Source organism: Mustela erminea, chromosome 18 (genome assembly GCF_009829155.1).
Source record: "Mustela erminea isolate mMusErm1 chromosome 18, mMusErm1.Pri, whole genome shotgun sequence".
NCBI classification, from domain to species: Eukaryota; Metazoa; Chordata; class Mammalia; order Carnivora; family Mustelidae; genus Mustela; species Mustela erminea.
Window position 1 is genome coordinate 19,529,937 of NC_045631.1, and position 19,267 is coordinate 19,549,203.

Consider the following 19,267-nt stretch of genomic DNA (forward strand, 5'->3'; position numbering starts at 1 on the left):
CTGGCATTAGGAGTAGCTTTTGCTTTCCCCAAAAGTACAAAGAATTTAACACCTTTCACAGAAAGAATGGAACTGCTCCCCCGCCTTCCCCTTCTCTTCTTTGATCTTCTTTTGCCTTACATTATATCTTGGTTCTGAGATTTCCAAACTCTGAACTGTAGAGGGAAGACTGGGCTGGAGATGGGATGGGGGTCATGGTTATAAGGAGAGAGTTTATTCCTGTGTCTCCTCTTCCTTTCTACTGCAGTGCACTGCCCTCCGCTGTCAAGTATGTAGTGAATTTCCAAGAATCAATTAAGCCTAGTCTGTTGTTTGGCTATGCCAAGGCAGCACAGTGGTCTAGGAGCTGATGGTTGGGTTTCCATGGGATAAAGGTCTAGTTTTTGTTTAAACATTTACACAAGGGCCAGGCTTCATAGTGAGAGCTGGAAAGTAGGGGACTATTAGCCTTCAGGTCCCTTGATGGCACATAGGAGATGCCTAGAACATTTTTGTCCAATAAACAGTATGCGCTTGATAAACAGACTGAATTTAGCAGTGTCCCAAAGAAGTTTTAGTGCGGTCACCGCCTTGCCAAGATCCTTGGGGCTTCTGAGCACCTCCTGGCCCGTAGTATATTCAGGGATGTAAAAGCTGCCTCTTACACCATTAGCCCCAGTGTATTCTAGATGTGATCGTCTTCTTGAAAGAAATCCCAAGTTCATTATCAGTCACCTCAGAGCACCTGCATTCAGGCCTTTAAGTGTAAGTAGGATCATCTAGAATCTTAAAAGTGTCATTATGTTTATGGTTCCTTACGAGCATCGCGGTCCAAGCGTTAGTAACCTAGGCAAGGTAATCCAGAGGCCTTGGACCTGGGGTCAGCCGCCACAGCCTGTAAGCCTAACCAGTCCTCGAGGGCAGCAGCCATGTCCACCTGAAACCCAGGGTTCCAGGACATCAGGCACTGAAGAAGACGCCTCGGCGCGGGCTGCGCAAGCGCGGGCGTCGGTAGAGGGCCCCGGTACTCCAGGCTGCGCAGGCGCATGAGCGGCTCCCGGCGAGTCCCGACGGCGGCGGCGGCTACTGAGGGGCCGGGCGTGGAGCAGCGGTGGCGGCGGCGGGCGGCAACGGAGCAGCCATGAGGGCCGGGCCCAGTCACCGACAGTGAGTAATGGTGGAAGAGGGGTGGGCGGCGGGAGAGAAGAGGGGTGGCCTGGTGGAAGGATACCTCGACTTGGCAGGGGGGTGGGCTCTGCCTGTCGGAGGCGAAGGGGCGTGGGGGAGGGACAGTTTGAGGTGATGATGGGAGAATTTGGGGCATAGGTGGTCGGATCGCCCGCGCCAGGGCTGGACAGCTTGGCGGAGGGAAGGAGGTGAGTGCTGCAGAGTGAAGGAGCCCACGGCAGGGGCAGTGTCCCGCGCTTCCCCGTTTGTCATCGTCCCTTCCCCCAGGAGCTTTCGGTCGCCTCTCCCTTTCCGCTTCTTTCAGAGAATGGTCGCGGGGGGAGGGTGGTGGAGGATGAAAGCCCTGCCGGAGCTGAAGAAGCTAACTCTGATCCAGGCAGGCAAGGGCCGGTCGTCCGGAGTCATGGGCTTTTCTGGGTGGAGGATGGGAGTCAGGAGCCCTCCGTTTAAAGCTGGGAGGGATCTAGAGAAAAAAGCTAGGGGCTTAGAGTCTGACAGGTTCGAAACCACGTCCACCATTGATAAAGCTGATAGATAACCTTGGGCAGGTCCCACTTAACCTTTCTGAACCTCTGAAAGATGCAGTGGTTCAGTGGGCTATTTCAAGGATCTTGTATGTGATTGAGATTGTGTATGAAAACTGTAAATTGTAGGTGCTATGCCGATGGTACTGTATCACCAGCAATATTACCTTACCGTCATTAGTAGAATGATTGATTTCTTTGTCAAGGCGAAGCATATTGTTTGTAAAACCCCAGTAGGCACATATGTCCGTTCTACGTAGGCTCGGTAGATCATGTGCAAAAAATACCAGTTTGTGATGTGACTAATTAGCCATCAGACTTGTGTAGGAAAAATACCATACTCTTGGGCATTTTTACAAATGGTGTGTAGCTCCTACTCAAGAGGAAGGAAATAGAGAATGGAGGGCCAATCTGTTAAATGCTTTCAGAACATAACTCACTCACGTCGCTTGACTTGTAACACAGCTGGTACCAATGTGCTTTATTAAGAGTGGAGAAAACTAGTTTGACACAAGCTGGGAGGGCTGTACAATGAGGGATGTGCAAATACAATTTGTTATTTTTAAATTGTGAAAAAGTTTTCTTTTGCAAGGGAGTTTCTGGCTGCCCTAGGTCCCAGTCTCTATTCTGGAGATCAGATACGCATATAGCAGCTTTTCAGCTCCCACTTTTTGTTATCCTGCCTGTGGAACCTTCAGGGTGGAGTGTCTCTCTGAGAAAGACAGAGGCAGCTGTGCTAGAGCCCAGGAGGTGGCTGGTTCTTTTCTGAGAGGCTGAAGGAGCACTCCTGAGGCTTTGTTGTTTTTCTTGTTGTTATTTAGGGTAGACAAAGCAGAGGACAGCATTAAACCTTGTGCTTCTAGAGAGAGAAAATGGCTTTTTGGCCACAGCTTTTGGAAGAGGTGAAACTTTTTTCAAAAGGACAGAAGGAGACAGAAGCTGATGCTTCAGCTTTTCTGGCTATGAAGATTGATTGAAAGCTTGAAATGGCGAGGCCTTTTGGAAATTAGTGATTTGTCTTTCGTCTGAGCAAAGGTAGGGAGTGGCTGTACTAGATCCTTGAAGATTCACAGATAAGAACAGTGAATTATTTTATAGGAATGGGGGAAATGAACCCTAATTGTCTTTAACTTCTCCTTCTGGTAGAACGTGTTTTACCTCTCTTTCCTGGAAATGCACAGTATATATTATTTTTAATTTTTTGCTCTAGTTCTTTGGTTCTTCCAATAAGTATCCATAACACCGATTATTTTTTGTTTGTTTTTGTTTTAGAGGGTAATTTAAAAAAAAAAAAGCACTTGTTACTCTTGTCATAGGTCATTTACAGAGTACAAATTTCTTCTGTTTTGACTTACACACGAAGATGAAGTAGAGGTATAAAATGTTAGAGCTGGCCTAGCTGTCTTATTTTATTTTAATAATTGGGCATTTATTTTTAATTTTGGTAATGTATTTTTCCCTCTACTGGAAATTTCCATTGGTTCAGACAAGTCCATAATGCTGTCTGTGTTATGTTAAAATGATAGAGGTTTGTTCAGCTGTGATGAGAATTTCCTGTCCTTCTCTCTCTTCTTTTTCCTATTTGTGGTTATTTTTATGTAGTAGATGACTGTGACCAAACGGAGAGGCTTCCCCTGGGGAAGAGAAAAGGCATGGTCAGAGCTTTGATTAACTGTTGTTTGATCAGTCTGTCTAAAGTGGGGATGTAAAGGGTTGTCTGGGTGGCACAGTCCATTAAGGGTCTGACTCTTGGTTGCAGCTCAGGTCATGATCTCAGGGTCCTAATATCAAACCCTGCACTGTGGTCAGCGGTGAGTTTGCTTGGGATGCTTTCTCTTTCTCTCCCTCTGCCCCTCTTGCTTGTGCTTGCATGCTGTCTCTCAAATAAATATGTAAATCCTTGTTGGTTTTTTTTTTAATTTTTTGGAATATTTCATTCATTTATTTGACAGAGGGAGTGAGAGACCACAAGCAGAGAGAGCAGCAGAGGGAGAGGGGGAAGCAGGCTCCCTACTGAGCAGGGAGCATGATGTGGAGCTCGATCCCAGGACCCAAGCCAAAGGCAGATGCTTAACTGGCTGAGCCACCCAGGTGTCCCAAAATAAATGAATCTTTAAAAAAAAATAGGAAAAAAAAGGAGCGCCTGGGTGGCTCAGTGGGTTAAGCCGCTGCCTTTGGCTCGGGTCATGATCTCAGGGTCCTGGGATCGAGCCCCGCATCAGGCTCTCTGCTCAGCGGGGAGCCTGCTTCCTCCTCTCTTTCTGCCTGCCTCTGCCTGCTTGTCATCTCTCTTGGTCAAATAAATAAATAAAATCTTTAAAAAAAAAAAAAAAGGAAAAAAAATAAAATAGGAGCGCCTGGTGGCTCAGTTGTTAAGCATCTGTCTTCAGCTCAGGTCATGATCCCAGGGTCCTGGGATCAAGCCCCACATCAGGCTTCTGCTTGCCAGGTAGGCTGCTTCTCCCACTTTTAAAAAAGATTTTTTAGGGCGCCTGGGTGGCTCAGTGGGTTAAGCCGCTGCCTTCAGCTCAGGTCGTGATCTCAGGGTCCTGGGATCGAGTCCCGCATCGGGCTCTCTGCTCAGCAGGGAGCCTGCTTCCTCCTCTCTCTCTCTGCCTGCCTCTCTGCCTACTTGTGATCTCTCTCTGTCAAATAAAAAAAAAAAAAAAAAAAAAAACAACAACTTAAAAAAGATTTTTTAAAGAGTTAAAAAATAAAAATAAAAATAAAATATTCTAACAACAATAAAACAAAGTGGAGACATAAGAGCCTCCCATGAATCTCTGAGGTAGCAAGTGCTAAAATAAAAGGAATTAATGGTTACTACCTCATTTTTATTCTGATAAAAATTTTTTAAAATTTTATTTATTTATTAGAGGTAGAGAGAGCAGTAGCAGGGAAGAGAGGAAGAAGCAGGCTCCCTGCTCAGTGGAGCTTGATCCCAAGACCCTGGGATCATGGCTTGAGCCAAAGGCAGGTACTTAACCAATTGAGCCACCCAGGCGCCTCTATCCTGATAAAAGTAATACTTTTTTAAAAAGATTTTATTTATTTGGGGTGCCTGGGTGGCTTAGTGGGTTAAGCCTCTGCCTTCTGCCTTCTTCTCTTGGTCTTGGGATAGACACCCACATTAGGCTCTCTGCTCAGCAGGGAGCCTGCTTCCCCCCTCTATCGGCCTGCCTCTCTGCCTACTTTCGATCTCTCTGTCAAATAAATAAATAAAATCTTGAAAAAAAGGACTTTAGGGGCACCTGGGTGGCTCAGTGGATTAAAGCCTCTGCCTTCGGCTCGGGTCATGGTCCCAGGGTGCTGGGATTGAGCCCCACATTGGGCTTTCTGCTCGGTGGGGAGCCTGCTTCCCCCCCCCTCTCTGCCTACCTCTGTGCCTGCTTGTGATCTCTGTCAAATAAATAAATAAATAATCTTAAAAAAAAAAGATATTATTATTTGACACAGAGAGAGAGAGAGAGCAAGAGAGGGAACACAAGGGGCGCCTGGGTGGCTCAGTGGGTTAAAGCCTCTGCCTTTGGCTCAGGTCATGATCCCAGGATCCTGGGATCGAGCCCCGCATCGGGCTCTCTGCTTGTCAGGGAGCCTGCTTCCTCCTCTCTCTGCCTGCCTCTCTGCCTACTTAGTGATCTCTGTGTCAAATAAATAAAATCTTTAACCAAAACAAACAAACAAACAACTCTTAAAAATAAAAAAATAGAGAGGGAACACAAGCAGGGAGAGTGGGAGGGGGAGAAGCAGGCTTCCTGAAGAGATGGGAGCCCAACATAGGGCTTAATCCCAGGACCCGGGGATCATGACCTGAGCCAAAGACAAATGCTTAACGACTGAACCACCCAGGCACCTCCAAATTAATAATACTTAAAAAAGCATCTCATGCGTCTGGGGAAAACTATCTATCTGTTTACTTAGTAGGCTCCACACCTAGCGTCGAGCCCAGCTCATGGCTTGAACTCACGACTCTAGATCAAGCACGGGACCCTTAACCAACTGAGCCACCCAGGTGCCCCAGGGGAAAAGGTTTTTTTTTTTTTTTTTTTAAGATTTTCTTTATTTATTTTACAGAGATCACAAGTAGTAGTCAGAGAGGCAGGCAGAGAGAGAGAGAGGGGGAAGCAGGCTCCCCGCTGAGCAGAGAGCCTGCTGCGGGGCTCGATCCCAAGACCCTGAGATCATGACCAGAGCCGAAGGCAGAGGCTTAACCACTGAGCCACCCAGGTGCCCCAGGGGAAAAGTTTTTAAAACGGTCTATTTAAAAACAAAATTATGGTGTTTTTACCTTTCTTTTACTTTGAATATTTGCTTGTGAACAGAATCTTTGTTCCTTTATGGCCCTTTTGATTTTGCCACCCATTCCTTAACTGAAGTGTCTTTTGTGATATTTTCACAGCTGCTGATAATTGAGCACAAAGGTTTTTTTGTTCTTTTTTTGTCAGTTGTTTGGCTCTTGATAGAGCGCTAAAGACTTTAAAGGAGGGCTGTATGGGAAGATGTTAACAAGGAAAAGTAAAGAGGAAAGCAGATTAATTTAGTGAATTTGTGGTGGGTTCTGATGTTTGGAGGGTGAAGGATTCAAGAATGTTTATATGATTCATTGTAACCTTCTGAGGACCAGGTTTGCTTACCAGTGTTTGGCAGAGTGCATAGTTGCCCCAGAGTAATTGCTTATTAAATATTTGCCAAATGGTGGGGCGGAGCACCTGGATGGCTCGGTCAGTTAAGCGTCTGACTTTTGATTTCTGCTCAGGTCACGATCTCAGGATTGTGAGATTGAGCTGCCCCTCCTCCCCCAGTACTCAGTGGGGAGTCTGCTTGTGATTCTTTTCCTTTTCCTCTGTCCCTCCCTTGGCTTTCTTGGCTGTGCTCTGTCTCTCATTCACTCAATTAAACCTTTTTTTTTTTTTTTTTAATTTTTACTTATTTATTTGACAGAGAGAGATGGCGAGAGAGGGAATACAAGCGGGGTGGGGGGAGTGGGAGAGGGAGAAGTAGGCTTCCTACCTGGGCGGGGAGCCTGACGTGGGGCTCAATCCCAGAACCCTGGGATCATGACCCAAGGCAAAGGCAGAGACTTAACAACTGAGCCACCCAGGCGCCCCTCAAATAAATCTTTAAAAAAATATTTGCTTTGGGGCGCCTGGGTGGCTCAGTGGGTTAGGGCCTCTGCCTTAGGCTCAGGTCGTGATCCCAGGGTCCTGGGATCGAGCCCCGCATCGGGCTCTCTGCTCCACAGGGAGCCTGCTTCCTCTCTCTCTGCCTGCTTGTGATCTCTGTCTGTCAAATAAATAAATAAAATCTTTAAAAAAAATTTGCTGAATGGAAAAATGATAACCTCCAATATAAATCATAATCAGCAAACTTGAGTTCAAATCTTCTGCAGCTTTGTCTTTGAATGAGCTTACCTATATTTCTTTACCTCAGTTTCTTCATCTATAATAACCATACTTACTGCACAGGTTGTTATGAGGGTTAAATGTGTTAGTACATGTAAAACATTTAGGATAGTACTTAATACTTAGTAAATGCTAAATAAATACTATCCAGCTAGTGTTGTCAGATGCACGCTCTTTTTGTGCCAAGATCTGTGCTGGTCAGAGATATTTATAATGTAGTCCCTGCCCTTCCAGTTCACAGTTTAGCAGAGGAAACAGAAGTATATAAAGTAATTATTATAGAATGTAATACCTTATTTAATCAAATCTGTGGGGCCAGTGATTGTAAGGCTCATAATTACTTTAACAAGAAAGAAAAAATGCTGCTAATGAGACTGACATGCTATCACTTGTAAGGTATATCCTGTTTTCAGAGAAATGTGGGAAGGAAAGTATGTCTTAGAATTGATGAAATACAGTAAGTTCTCTACTGGAGGGAAGTGCAACTTGTAAGAGTTAATGGAAGGCTGCGTGCAGGTATTGTCATTAAAGGCCCTTTGCATAATCTGTGTGATATACCCTCACAGATGGACAAGGAAGATAGGACATTCTAAGCAGACAGTGACGTCTGAAAATGGGAAGGGTGAAGGCAGTATTGATGTGTACCACCATATCAGGACAAGAAGGAGGAGGAAATGAGCTAAGATTTTGGCAGAGTAACATCGTATAATGTCGCAGAGCAGGACAGGAAGCTTGGAACATTTTCAGAAGAGACATGAGCCTAATTCTTGGATTTCAACTCCTAAAATATAATAGCAACTCTAAAAAGATGATATTAATATAATAAAGTGGGAAGTGAGAGTAGTGTGAGAAGCAAAGTGGCCAGGGGGAGAGTTGAAGCTTCACAGCTGACCAGAGTGGGGATAAGTGTGAAGTCACTGTACTCATGGTGAGAGGTTGAATGCTTTCTCAGCAGAGAAGTGTTTAATATCTATTTCTGTCTTTTCAGTGCCTTTCAAGGTCTTGATTATGTCCCTTTTAGAGCTAGAGAGCACAAGCAGGGGGAGTGACAGGAAATACAACCCAAGAGGAAAAATGCTAAATTATCTTTATTAAAAATGCATTTAGGGGTGCCTGGTTGGCTCAGTCAGTTAAGCCTCTGCCTTTGACTCAGGTTGTGATCTCAGGATGCTGGGACTGAGCCCCAAGTTGGGCACCCTTGCTCAGTGGGGCGTCTGCTTCTTACACTGCCCCTCCCCCTGCTTGTGCTCTCTAGCTTTTTCTCAAATAATTAAATAAAATCTTTTAAGAAATGCATTTATTGAGGCACCTGGGTGGCTCAGTGGGTTAAAGCGTCTGCCTTCGGCTCAGGTCATGATCCCAGGGTCCTGGGATTGAGCCCACATTGGGCTCTCTGCTCAGCGGGAAGCCTGCTTCCTCCTCTCTCTCTCTCTGCCTGCCTCTCTGCCTACTTGTGATCTCTGTCTATCAAATAAAAAAAAAAAAGAAATGCATTTATTAAATTTTTTCTAAAGATTTTATTTATTTATTTGACAGAGAGCAAGAGACAGTGAGAGAGGGAACACAAGCAGGGGAAGTGGGAGAGGGAGAAGCAGGTTTCCTGCTGAGCAGGGAGCCTAATGCAGGGCTCCATCCCAGGACTCCAGGATATTTACCTGAGCCCAAAGGCAGATGCTTAACTGACTCAGCCACCCAGGTGCCCCATAGAAATGCATTTATTTTTATTTTATTTATTTATTTTTTAAAGTTTCAGTTATTTAATCTCTGTACTCAGTGTGGGGTTCAAACTCATTACCCCAAGATCAGGAATCACATGCCGTTCTAACTGAGCCAGCTAGAGCCAAATGCCCTTAAAAATTCATTCATTTCTTTATTTATTTTAAATTTATTTGTTAGACAGCCAGAGATCACATGTAAGCAGAGAGGCAGGCAGAGATAGAGGAAGGGAAGCAGGCTCCCTGCTGAGCAGAGAGCCTGATGTGGGGCTTGATCCCAGGACCCTGAGATCATGACCTGAGCCGAAGGCAGAGGCTTTAGCCCACTGAGCCACCCAGGCGCCCTTAACTTATTTATTTTTTAAGTAGGCTCCATGCTCAGTGTGGAGCCCTGTGAAGACCCTGAGATCAAGACCTGAGCTGAGACCACGAGTATACATTTAATGGACTGAGTTACCCAGGCGCCCCTAAAAATGTTTTTAACACAGGGCGGGTAATAAGTTACTGGATTTGAGGTTTAATTATAAAATGGTGGTTTAGTATAGCATTGTATTGTACTGTTTCATGGGAAAATATAGATCATTTAAGGAGTGTTTTAAGAGACTAAATTACTAATTTTCTGGCAACTAAACCTGAAACTAGTAGGGGAAGATATGAAACACTAGAAATAGCATAAGCATAAGCTTGTGTGATGTCTTTTCTTTTCACCAGTAAACCAAAACTAGGTTTGAATGTCTTAAACTTTTTAGTCCCTGGTCTCATTAAAAAATGTTGGAGTTGATCCTTTCAGCAATCGAATTCAGCAGATGAAGTGCATACTGTATGTTAGGCATTGTGCTAGGCACTGGAATTAAAATATGAATAACAATCCTTGTTTGTAAGGAGTGCATTTTATTTTATTTTTTAAAGATTTCATTTATTTGAGAGAGAGAGAAGAGCGCATGAGGGGAAGGGTCAGAGGAAGAAGCAGACTCCCTGAAGAGCAGGGAGCTCGATGTGGGACTCTGTTTTGGGACTCCAGGATCATAACCTGAGCCAAAGGCGGTTGCTTAACCAACTGAACCACCCAGGTGCCCAGGAGTGTATTTTACTTTTTAAAGGCTCCATGATCATCATTGCTAATCGTGGGGCTTGAACTCATGACCCCAAGATCAAGAGTGGCATGCTCTACCAACTGAGCTAGCCAGGTGACTCTAGAGTGCACATTTTATTTGAAAGATCTTAATTAATGTGTTTATTTATTTTTAAAGATTTTATTTATTTATTTGACAGAGAGATCACAAGCAGGCAAAGAGGCAGGCAGAGAGAGAGTGGGAAACAGGCTCCTTGCCGAGCAGAGAGCCTGATGCGGGGCTCGATCCCAGGTCCCTGAGATCATGACCCGAGCTGAAGGCAGAGGCTTAATCCACTGAGCCACCCAGGCACCACTTATTTATTTTTTTTAGAGGTATTATTTATTTATTTGACAGAGATCACAAGTAGGCGGAGAGATAGGTGGTGGGGGGATCAGACCCCCCACTGCAGAGAGCCCGATGCAGGGCTCAATCCCAGGACCCTGAGATTATGACCCAAGTCGAAGGCAGAGGCTTAACCCACTGAGCCACCCAGGCATCCCTAATGTGTTTATTTAAAAAAAAAATTTTTTTTTAAAGATTTTTATTTATTTATTTGACAGAGATCACAAGTAGGCAGAGAGGCAGGCAGAGAGAGAGGGGGGAGGAGTAGGCTCCCTGCGGAGCAGAGAGCCCAGTTTGGAGCTCAATCCCAGGACCCTGGGATCATGACCCAAGCCGAAGGCAGAGGCTTTAACCCATTGAGCCACCCAGGTGCCCCAAAACTTTTTATTTTTTTAATATATTTTAGAGAGAGAGAGTGTGCAGTGGGGAAGGGGCAGAGGGAGAGGGAGAGAGACTCTCAAGCAGACTCGGTGCTGAGCTGGGAGCCCTGTGTGGGGTACCATCTCATGACCCTGAGATCATGCCTGAGCTGAAACCAAAAGTCGGATGCTCCGTGGACCGAGCCACCCTGGCGCCTCAGAGTCAGTTGGGTTTTAAAGGATGAATACAGTTTGGTTGCTTCAACAAAAAAGGATTAGAGATGATAGTGTTTCAAATACAGAGAACAACTTGCACAAGGGCACAGAGGTATATGAGTATGGACCTGTGAGCCAGTGGTTTAATGTGGCTAGATAATGGGGCATGAGGAAGGAATGGAATGAATTGAGGTGGAAGGTGAGTTGGAGCCCAGTTGTGTGGATGGCCTTGGTGAGGGGTCTGAATTTTATTTTGTAGATACTAGGGAATCATGGGAGAGTTTTAAGTCAGGTAAGGAACATGTTCAGATCACTGTTTAAGAAAATTAACACTGTTGGCAGTGTGGTAGTTAGATTTTCAAGGGTGAAATTGGTTGCAGGGAGACTAGTTGGTTATGAGACCGGTGTGATGATCACTTTAGAGATACTGAAGATCTCAATTAAAGTAGTAATGGTGGAACTCTAGGCAGGTTAAAGAGCTTTTTAGGAAACTGACGGGGAGGATCTTACTGACTTTATATAGGGGAGTGTGTAAGGGAGAAGGAGTTGTGAAAGATGGATTTGAAATTGCTTGCTTGGGCAACTAAGTGGATGGTAATGTCGTTGACCAAGGTGGGGAATACAGGGGTGAGACAGTGTTACATTCGAGGAAAAATGAGTTTGATTTTGTTATATTAGATTTGAGGTGTCAGGAAAATCCAGGAGCAAATGACCAATAGGGTTCTGGGTATTTAGGTCTTGAGTTTAGTAGAAAAGTTTAAAGTGGAGATACAGATCTAGAAATCATTAGAGTATAAGTAAGAGTTAAAGTCAGTGTGATTACTCTGTGCATCTGTGTTCCAGTTGCTTTATATGTTCATTCACATCATCTGGAGGTATTGGCTTTATGGGAATGTGGTACTAAGTATCTTCTCTATAGTAGTAATTTATACAGTGGTAATACTTTTCCTTAGTTTTCCTTTTATTTATTTAAGAGCTTATTTATTTATTTATTTATTTAAAGAGTTTATTTATTTATTTGACAGAGATCACAAGTAGGCAGAGAGGCAGGCAGAGAGAGAGGAGGAAGCAGGCTCCCTGCTGAGCAGAGAGCCCGATGCGGGGCTTGATCCTAGGGCCCTGGGATCATGACCTGAGCTGAAGGCAGAGGCTTTAACCCACTGAGCCACCCAGGCGCCCCTCTTAGTTTTCTTAAAAAAAAAAAAAAAAGATTTGGGGAGCCTGAGTGGCTCAGTCAAGTGTCTGCCTTCGGCTCATGTCATGATCTCAGAGTTCTGGGATTAAGCCCCACTTTGGGCTCTCTGCTCATCGGGGAGTCTGCTTCTCCCTCTCCCACTGCCCCTCTGCTTGTGCTCTCTCTCAAACAAATAAAATCTTTAAAGAAAGTTTAGAAAAAGATATTACCTATTTATAGAATAATAAAAGATTTATCTGTTTTTTATCTGTTTATTTGAGAGAGAGAGAGAGAGAACTCACGCATGCTTGTTTGAGCAAAGAGGAGAGACAGAGGGAGAGGGAAGAACAGGTTCCCTATTGAGTAGGGAGCCCGACACAGGGCTTGTTCCCACGTTCTCGCATCATGACCTGAGCCTAAGGCAGATGCTTAACCAACTGAGTCACCCAGGTGCCCCATTTTCCCATTTTTTTAAAAAACCTTTTTAAAATTCATTTATGTAATTTCTGTACCCATCCAGCATGGGGCTTGAACTCATGATCTCGAGATCGAGTTGCCTACTTTACCAACTGAGCCAGCCAGGTTCTCCAGTGAAATTTTCTTTTTCTTTCTTTCCTTTCCTTCCCTTTCCCCCACTTACCTACTTCTTCCCTCCTCCCCTCCCTCTTCCTTCTTTTCTTTGCTTTTTTTTTCTTTCTTTCTATTTTATTTTACTTATTTATTTGATAGAGAGCACAAGCAGGTGGAGCTGCAGGCAGAGGGAGAGGGAAAATCAGGCTCCCAGCTGAGCAGGGAGCCCGATGTGGACCTCAGTCTGGGGCTGGATCGATCTGGGGCTGGATCGCAGGACCCTGAGATCATGACTTGAGCTGAAGGCAGATGTTTAACCAACTGAGCCACCCAGCCGCCCCCCCCCCCACTTTTTTTTAAGTAGCCTCCACACCCAGTGTGGAGCTTGAGGATCCTGAGATCAAGAGTTACATGTTCTACCAACTGAGCAAGCCAGGTTCTCAGAAAACCGCCTTTTCTAACATCAGTTCTGTTATAAATGTGGAGGAAAAAAGAATCTATTCCACTGAATGCCTGTGATTAGAAACTAGATGGTTTTTATGAACTAGACCCTCAGCAGATTTGGTTTGAAGTTCACAGGACAGTTTTGAACTAGTGCCAGGTTAGTTCAGAGTTGTGATTAGGAATTCAAGCCAGCTAACTGTCTAGTTGTCTGCTACCCCATAGCTTTTTCACCAGTTATATAAGAACTGAAAACACTGAAATACATATACCTGATGGTAAGTGAAAGATACACATGCTGTTGTTGCTGTCTGGAAGGACAGTTTGGTATGATTTAGATGCTTTTTTTGTAATTCATGATTTTGAAATAAAAGTAGAAACATGTTTTATGAAAGCAAGAAATATGCAGAGTATCTAAAGTTGTTGGTTGATTTTTAGCTAAACATTTTTAATATTGACATTAAGCAGGATGTCTGGCTTTGACAGAAGAATCAAATGCTGGAAATTGCAGACATCCCTAGGGTCTCAACTTGATTCAAGGCTTAACTCCCCATATATCTCTTTTTCTCCCTTTCTTTGGGGATTTAAGGTTAAAGAGAAAATTAATTCTCTAGATAGGCTTTTTTTTTTTTTAACCTCTTTAGTATGGAGATTTTCAAATAAATACAAGGGTAAGGGTGCCTCGGTGGCTCAGTTGTTGAGTGTTTGCCTTCAGCTCAGGTCATGATCCCATGGTACTGGGATCCAGCCCCGCATCAGGCTCCCTGCTCAGCAGGAAGTCTGCTTCTCCCTCTCCCACTCCCCCTGCTTGTGTTCCCTCTCTCTCTGTGTCTCTCTCTGTCAAATAAATAAATAAAATCTTAAAAAAAAAATGCAAGAGTAGATGTCGATGTCATGAATCCGTATCATTCTGCTACAGTAATTGTCAACTATTGCCAGTCTTGTGTTATCTATGTTTCTTCTACCCACTAACCCACCCTGGGTATTTTTTTTTTTTTTAAAGATTTTATTTATTTGACAGACAGAGATCACAAGGAGGCAGAGAGGCAGGCAGAGAGAGAGGAGGAAGCAGGCTCCCTGCCGAGCAGAGAGCCTGATGCGGGGCTCGATCCCAGGACCCTGGGATCATGACCCGAGCCGAAGGCAGAGGCTTTAAACCCACTGAGCCACCCAGGCGCCCCACCCTGGGTATTTTTAAACAAATTGTAGATTCATAAATTAACAAATATTTCTGTATATATCTCTAAAAGATCAGGACTAAAAGAAAAATCCCATAGAAAAATTAACAAACATTTAAAAATTTTTTTAAAAGGTTTTATTTATTTATTTGACAGAGACAAGAGAGTACAACAGGGGGAGAGGGAGAAACAGGCTCCCTTCTGAGCAAGGTGCCTGACACAGGCAGAGCCCAGGATCCCCCCACCCCCAAGGTCAATTCCAGGATCCCAGGATAATTACCTGATCGGAAGACAGATATTTAACCGGCTGGGCCACCCAGGTGCCCCAACAAGCATTTTTTAAAAGATTTTTATTATTTATTTATTTATTTATTTATAGGATTTTGTTTATTTATTTTAGGAGAGAGAGAGAGAGAGCGAGCATGTGTCTGCACTCCTGAGGGGTATGGGGAGCAGAGGAAAAGGGAAAGGGAGATAATTTCTAGTTGATTCCCTGCGGAGCCCAGAGCCCATCTCGGGGCTTGATCCTGGGACCCTGATATGACCTGAGCTGAAACCAAGAGTTGGACACTTAACCAAATGAGCCATCCAGGCACTCTAGGATTTTAAGTAATCTGTACACACAATGTGGGGCTCAAATGTAGAACCCCGAGATCAAGAGTTGCACGCTCTACCGATTGAGCCAGGTAGGCTCCCCTAACAAGCATTTCTTAATATGATCAATTTTCCAGTTTTCACATTTCCCCCTTTATACCAATAAATTTTCAACTGGTTTTTAAAACTGTGGTCAAATAAAGTCCATACATTATGGTTTTCTTATGTCTTCTGTTTAGCTTTTAATCTGTCTGCCCTCCATTTATTCATGTATTTATTGAAGATCTTTTTAAAAGCTGCTATTACTCCTTTTACAGTATTTCTGCAACTTTTACAGTATTTCTGCAAAGTAAGGTATCCTATTTTCAGCTTTATTCCTTTCTTGCTGTCTTTCAAAACAAAAGATCATTCAAAACAAACATTTATGCATTGCCCGCTCTGTGCTATGAACTAAGAAGTAACTAGTGTAGTTAACTCCTGCCCATCCAGGGTTTATGTCCTGATGGGAGAAACAAAGTTAACTGTCAGTTACAGAATACAATGTATTAAGAGTGATGTTAGAGGACCTCAGGGTGCAGTGGAAACATGTTAACCTTTAACCTGTATTTGGGGAATCAGGAAAGCCTTGTAGATGGAGGAATGTGCAAGATAAGGATGACTTAGGAATTAGATGAGGAATGAGGTAAGGTTACTGACAGCAGAGGGACCATTGCTTGTAAAACACAAGAAGTTTGGGGTGTCTTGGTGGCTTAGTTGGTTAAGCGTCTCTGACTTTGGCTCGGGTCATATAATCTTAGGGTCCTGGGATTGAGCCCTGTGTTGGGGTCTGTACTCAGCCTGGTATCTGCTTGAGGATTCTCTCTCTTTCCCTCTGCCTGTCCCTCTGCTTGTGTGCATGTGTGCACACTTACTCTCCCAAATAAGTAAAAGCTTTGGAAAAAAAAAAAAAAAAACAACGCAAGAGGGGTGCCTGGGTGGTTCAGTCAGTTAAGAGTCTGCCTTTGGCTCAGGTCATGATCCTGGGGTACTGGGATACAGCCCCGCATCAGGCTCCCTGCTCAGCAGGGAGCTGTTTCTCCCTCTCCCTCTGCTACTCCTCCCGCTTGTGCTCTCTCGCTTTCTCTCTGTCAAATAAATGAATAAAATCTCTCATAAAAAAAAGAGGAAAATAAGAAAAAAACACAAGTTTAACATTTTTATATTATATTATATTATTTATTTATTTTTAAAGATTTTATTTATTTATTTGACAGAGAGAGTACAAATAAGTAGAGCGGCAGGCAGAGGGAGAGAGAGAAGCAGGTTCTCAGCTGAGCAGAGAGCCCAATGCAGGGCTCCATCCCAGGGCCCTGAGATCATGACCTGAGCCGAAGGCAGCCGCTTAACCAACTGAGCCACCCAGGCGGCCCAACATTTTTATTTTCACTATTTGAAATAAATAGCATGTCTTTTAGGAAAATTAGGTTTTCAGCTTTATTGTACCATGTACAATATACTTGAAGATTTTATTTATTTGAGAGAGAGAGAGCATGCGCACGCGCGAGAACAGAGGAGTTTGGGGAGGGACAGAAGCCGACTCCACTGAGCTGGGAGTGGGGCTTGATCCTAGGACCTAGAGATCACCACTTGAGCTGAAGGCCAATGCTCAACTGACTGAATCACCCAGGCGCCCCACCCCACCTCCCCGTACCATATATTAGTACATATCTTTATACAAAGTATTTTTCTTTATTTTTTTAAAGGGTTTTGCTTTTTTTTTTTTAAAGATTTTATTTATTTATTTGTCAGAGAGAGAGAGAGGGAGAGAGAGCGAGCAAGCACAGGCAGACAGAGTGGCAGGCAGAGGCAGAGGGAGAAGCAGGCTCCCCGCCAAGCAAGGAGCCCGATGTGGGACTCGATCCCAGGACGCTGGGATCATGACCTGAGCCGAAGGCAGCCGCTTAATCAACTGAGCCACCCAGGCGTCCCTTAAGATCTTATTTATTTGACAGAGAGGGACACAGAGAGAGAGGGAACACAGGTAAAGGAGTGGGAGAGGGTTTTCAGTCAAGCAGGGATCCTGAAGCGGGGCTTGATCCCAGGACCCTGGGATCATGACCTGAGCCAAAGGCAAACACTTGAGCTACCCAGGTGCCCATACTTATTCACTTATTCATTTATTTATTTCCTAGTTATTTGCTTCATTTTTTTTAAGGTTTTATTTATTTATTTAAAGGAACACAGCAAGAGAGGGAACGCAAGCAGGGGAGTGGGAGAGGGAGAAACGTGTCTTTATCCAAGGACCATGGGATCATGACCTGAGCAGAAGGCAGACGCTTAACAACTGAGCCACCTGGGTGCCCCTGTTTATTTACTCTAAAGATATATATATTTTTAAGGTTTTATCTTAAGTCATCTCTACACCCAACATGGGGCTCAAACTCACAACCCCAAAATCAAGAGACATATGCTTGCTTCATGGACTCAGCCGGCCAGCCTCTCCTATATATTTTTTTTCTGCACAACTTAGGAGCAGCTGTGCAAGTAAAAATCAGAACCTTGAAAAATAAACATATGGGGTGCCTGAGTGGCTCAGTTGGTTAAGCGTCTGCCTTCAGTGTCCTGTGTCCTGGGATCGAGCCCTGCATCGGGCTCTCTGCTCAGTGGAGAGCCTGCTTGTCCCTCTCCCTCTGCCTACCGCTCTGCCTACTTGTAGCCTCTCTCTCTGTCAAATAAATAAATACAATCTTTTAAAGATTTTAAATAAATAAACATAAGATTTCTAACCTGAACAATACCACCATCATCTTTGTTAAAGTAATCCTAGGCAGCTTATTTCCACCTAAAAATAAACACTTGTGGAAGGTTTAGAAAAGTCTTTGACAGCTGATTGTAAATTTATAATAGTAAGGCAGAGAAGCCAAGATAACTAATACGGTTTTGAAAAAGGACAACAAAGTTGGAAGATTCATAATGCCTGATTTCAAGACTTACTAAAGAAGTACAATAAGCAAGACATGTGATATTGGTGAAGGGATAGTTTGACAGATCAATGAACAAAATAGAAAGTCTGGAAATAGACCCACACTATTAAATATAGCCATTTGATCTCTGACAGAGGTGCAAAGGTAAATCAAAGGAAAAAAGATAGAGTTTTTCTCAACAGTTAGTTGTTGGAACAACTAGATATCTTTAAATTTAAAAAAAAAGGGGGGGAGGGGGCACCTGGGTGGCTCAGCTGGTAAGCGTCTACCTTTGGCTGTGGTCATGATCCCAGGGCCCTGGGATCAGGCCCTGCTTTGGGCTCCCCACTCAGCGGGAAGCCTCCTTCTCCCTCTCAGACTACGCTTGCTTGTGTTCCCTCTCTCACAGTCTGTCAAATAAATAAATAAATCTTAAAAAAAAAAATGTGATTCTTGATCTCGGGGTCATGCGTTTGAGCCTCACGTTGGACATGAAGCTTACTTTTATTTTTTTATTTTTATTTTTTTAAAGATTTTATTTATTAATTTATTTGACAGACAGAGATCACAAGGAGGCAGAGAGGCAGGCAGAGAGAGAGTAGGAAGCAGGCTCCCTGCTGAGCAGAGAGCCCCATGCGGGGCTCGATCCCAGGACCCTGGGATCATGACCTGAGCTGAAGGCAGAGGCTTTAACCCACTGAGCCACCCAGGCGCCCCTGAAGCTTACTTTAAAAAAAAAAAATAAGTAAAATAATAAAAACAAGACACAGACTGGGAGAAAGTATTTGCAGGTCATATATCAGGAATGTATAGACCTATATCTAGAATGTATAAAGAGCTCAAAGCTCATCAAGAAGCAAACAGCACCATAAAAAAATGGGTGAAAGATTTGAATAGGGTCGCCTAGGTGGCTCAGTCAGTTAAGGCTCCTTTTTTTTTTTTAAATTTTTAAATTTTGTTCAGTTAGCCAACATATAGTAAGTACATCATTAAGTTTTGAGGTAGTGTTTAATGATTCATTAGTTGCATATAACACCCAGGGCTCATGGTAACATGTGCCCTTGTCATACCCATCACCTGGTTACCCATCCCCCCGCCCCCTGTAAACCTCAGTTTATTTCCTGGAGTCCAGAGTCTCTCATGGTTTGTCTCCCTGTCTGATTTCTTCTCATTCAGTTTTCCCTCCCTTCCTCTGTGGTTCTCCACGCTATTCCTTATGTTCTACATATGAATGAAACCATGTGATAATTGTCTTTCTCTGCTTGATGGAACTGGAAGCATAATGCCTTCCAGTTCCATCCATGTCGATGCAAATGGTGGGTATTCATCCTTTCTGATGGCTGAGTAATATTCCATTGTTTAAATGAACCACATCTACTTTATCCATTCTTCTCTTGAAGGACATCTCCTTCCACAGTTTGGCTATTGTGGACATTGCTGCTGTGAACATTGGGGTGCAGGTGCCCTTCTTTTCACTACATCTGTATCTCTGGTATAAACAACCTAGTAGTGCAAGTGGTGGGACATA

The 19,267-nt window shown here is 43.9% G+C and overlaps 1 protein-coding gene across 2 annotated transcripts in view; it reads left to right on the forward strand.

Moving 5' to 3' along the window:
- Positions 1-995: 995 nt before the first annotated feature.
- FAM222B (family with sequence similarity 222 member B) overlaps positions 996-19,267 on the forward strand; it is an 83,296-nt gene continuing 65,024 nt past the window's right edge. For both annotated transcript variants that reach the window (XM_032320325.1, XM_032320327.1), the window contains exon 1: positions 996-1,146. The gene's annotated coding sequence lies outside the window, so the exon portion shown is untranslated. The remainder of the gene's footprint in view (positions 1,147-19,267) is intronic.